Here is a 4115-nt window from a genome sequence, read left to right as displayed (position 1 = left end):
TATGTTTTATGCACCAAACTTCCTAGCTACCCATAAAGGTATCTTGCCATAGAGAAAGTATAGCTATTGCCTATATCATCATATATAACATAGTTACTAAGCAACACATTTTTTAAAATTCAATTGTTTTTGAATATCATTTTCATAACTTCAGTAGCTCCAAGTACTCAAACTTTGCAAGAGCAAAAATGAATGCAGCCCTGGAACATTCTCCTTTCATGTGATTTCAATTCATTATATGTGCCAGACATGGAAAAGGAGGTCTTTGGAGAATCAAACAACATTTTAGATGTATAGATGAGCCAGTTTAGTTTGTCATCCATATTCTCTACTAACATTCTCTGTCCTGTCCATTGCACAATCCTTCTCCTGAAACACCAAGAATACATTGCTCTATTGCCTTGCCAGTGGTCCAAACCAAAGCATGAGCAACTCTCTCATTCTGTCATTCATCCATATCATTTCTTTCCCTCTCTTTTCTTCTTCTTCCCTTGTAAGTCTCATTATCCTCTAGATTTTCTTCTGTTGGGCCATTATTCTCAACCAGGCAGCATATGTAGAATACGCTGAGCTAATGTTAATGTGTACTTCTGGGTTGATGGGCTGGGCAATATGTATTTTAAGACTATGCAAGAACTAATTCTTCTTTATATCCCAGCACACTTCCTTTACTGTCAGAAAATGAGTCCAAAGCACAATTTCCTTTTACAAAAATACTCCAATTCATCCCACCCATTCTCTAATCAGCCAACAAAAACTCGGCATCCTCAAGATATTTCTAAGAGCACAGGAACATATTTGTTGGCACAGAAAGCAAACTTCATCTCCAGATGTGACTAAAGCACCATGAGAGATTGCAATTCTGTCTCTTTAATCTACAATTGGCATAATAAGCACATTCACTTCCTGTATAACCCTACAGTCTACTCCTCAAACCAAAATGAGGTTGCGGTATACACACACTCAGATAATATTTTTCAGTGAGAAACTAATCTCCTTAATTATACAAAAAAATAGCACTTAATGAAAGTACAATTCAGCTACTTGGGAAAAAATTATAAAGGCAAAACTCAAAACAAGAAGAAAAACCCATTTGGAAATGATATTTTGATACTGAGTCCATTAACTGTTAATTCTCATTTTTGCTTATACCAGACCTGAGAAACTTATAGATATGATACAGAAAGTTGATTGAACATCCATAACATATACACTACTGGGCTAGCTATGGGTTTTGATTTTTTTAATGTCGAGTAATTATTTCAGTCAATTCTTACCCTTGTCTGGACCATCTATTTTAGCACCTAATCATATGCATCCCATATTTCTATTTAACAGTTAAATGTGGTTTGTTCATTACTGTGCTTATATGTTTATATTATATGGATAAGGCTTAGTTCCTATGAAGCCCATAAATCCCTGATGGTGTGTTCAATAAATAATCACTGAGCTGACCTCTATTGAATTGATGAGACAATAACAAAGATAATCCCCAATTCATCTCTATTTGGCATTTTTTGATATGTGTTTGTATTTCCATTTCAATAAGGATCTGTCTGGGATATTAGGACTTTGCATAATTTCAGATGGGGTCACACTGAGAAGAAGTGATTTTTAAGAAAATGGAAAGCAGCCCAGTTTTTGCTCATGCTGAGGACTGAAGCAAGGCACCAAGCACAGAATTAGCAGCTTTTGATGATTATAGGCTGAATGACTCACATCTTCCCCCAGGGAATGGAAGAATGAATCACAAGTCTGTTTTAAAGAGCTCTCCTGACCACTGAACATGGATGGAGAAGTGGGTGGGGGAGCAAGAAGGTACAGGGAATAGTGCATGCACCCTGAAAGTTCTCTCCTTTCGAACTCCCCCTGAGCAGCATGCTTAAATAGAAAATGGGAGAATTAAAATAAATTATGATAATGTCAACAAAGGATAAAAAAAAACAGCATGGCTTTGTTCCCTATTCTTATCACTTAGTGGAGAATTTAAAGATTTGCTTCTGATAAGCCTTAATGCAATAAATGAGAGTTTAAACTCTTTCACTGATCCTATACCCATCCATCACTTGCCACACACAAACAAGCAAATCCTTCCTGAAAAACCATTGCTAGACTAATTTTCATAAAGTACTGCTTTCAGCATGTCATTTCCCTGTAAGGGCATCCATTTGCCTGTAAGATCAAGTCAAAACGAATCAACCTGACATTCCAGGTGTTCCATCGAATTTCTCCACCCCATCTATTCATCCTAACCTCCCACTAATCCCCAACATGATCATTGGCCCCAATTCTATCTAACTGGCCACCTTAAAGTCACATACCACATTCCTGCCTCTATACCTTCATTCATTCCCCTTCCCTATATCTAAAATGCATCTCATATCTCTCCATCATGCAAAACCCCAAATTTACTTTTTTCAAAGCTCTAAGTTCAAGAAATACCTTCTCCATGACAGCTACCAGTCTAACCATGGCCCTCAGTGACCATTCCTTTATTTCAAATGCCTATAGCATGATATGTATATCTGTATCAAATGACTTCCATGTACCTTAATATCCTCAGTATATGACTTGCTTCTGTAGTTAGATTCTTTTTTAAAAAGTTTATTGGAGTATAGTTGATTTACAAAGTTGTGTTAATTTCATGCATATAGCAAAGAAAATCAGTTATACATGTACAGATATCCATCCCTTTTCAACTTTTTTCTTATATAAGTTACTATACAGTACAGAGTAATTAGATTCTGATCAGAGGACAAGGATCTTTTGGTCATTGTCAACATAAATTAACACAGTGCTCAAGATAAATATGTGTTTTAATATTAACAATCAATAACTAGAAGCCTGTGGTTTTTTATGCCCATTTAGGGTTAATTTGACGCAGGAATGCAGGCTTCTTAAGAATTTTCCTTTCATAGTTACACAGCCATTTTAAAATGTCTAAATCCCTTTACTTAAAATGTCTAAATCCTAATTTTTTCTAAATTAAACTCATTCTCATTTTACTTTCTTTTTTAGGAGAACCTGTTCTTCATGTTCTATTTTTAAAGCTCTGTTTTTCAGTATGGCATGAACAACCATCAGGCTTTAACTATTCTAATTGAGGTACTGTAATTTAACCTTTACACATAGCTGTAGCTCAGTAACCTGGACTGATGAAAGAGGAAAATCTATCTATACCACCATGAGGCCTTAAGGAAAAGATTTTGTTCTTTAGAATTGAGTTTCACAGGGAGAATCACTTTTGTTCCCACATAGATATATGCTCTTCTTTGAGCCTGGAAGATGATTTCATGACCAATACAGATGGATTTTTTTTCCCTTTATGTATTATTCTTTACTTAGACAGGTAAAGAAGAGTTGCTTCAATTCCTTTTTTTCAAAAAAAAACTATTTTCTAAATTACACTACTTCTTTTTTTAATCTCTTCTGGGTATTTTAGATTCCAATCAGGGGAACAATTATTTTAGATTCTTAAAAACTAAATTCATTCATTGTCTTGTCACTTTTAGATAGAGTACTGCAGGGTGACTTAAAAATCTGCTAGGGCAATGAGTAGACATGATAGACAGAGACCATGATGGTATGACTTTAAAAGGCAAGAAAACTTTCTAGAAACTCTTCAGTTTAAGTCTGATCTACTTGTCCATGGCAAAATTCTTCTAGCTAATGAATTTTCCTCTCTAGGCATGATCCTATAAAATGTCTCTGAGAGCAAAAACAAATGAGTCATGCACACTATACTTTAGATTGGTTTATCAAATTTTCCTGTTAACTGACAACTCGCTATGCACTGTGGGAGTGGAATTTGTAATGGTGTTTGCTCTTAATTAGTCACTCTAGAAATCTCATAATCAGCTTGGATTAGCTACATTAGTCTTATCTTCCACTTCTCCTAATACACTCACATTATTTGCAATCAAACAAATAATGTATTTTTTTTAAAAAAAAATCATGTGACTATGTCTTTTCCCAGTCTATATCCTCCTACACAGATTCCCTTTTGTACAACCATATATTTTTCCATGGCCCATCTCATGTGCCACATCCTTCAAGAAATCTTCTCTACATATTTTGCCTGGCAACATGACTCATTAATCTTTTAACTATCATTT

Source organism: Phacochoerus africanus, chromosome X (genome assembly GCF_016906955.1).
Source record: "Phacochoerus africanus isolate WHEZ1 chromosome X, ROS_Pafr_v1, whole genome shotgun sequence".
Classification (NCBI taxonomy): domain Eukaryota; kingdom Metazoa; phylum Chordata; class Mammalia; order Artiodactyla; family Suidae; genus Phacochoerus; species Phacochoerus africanus.
Note: the sequence above shows the minus strand (reverse complement) of the source record.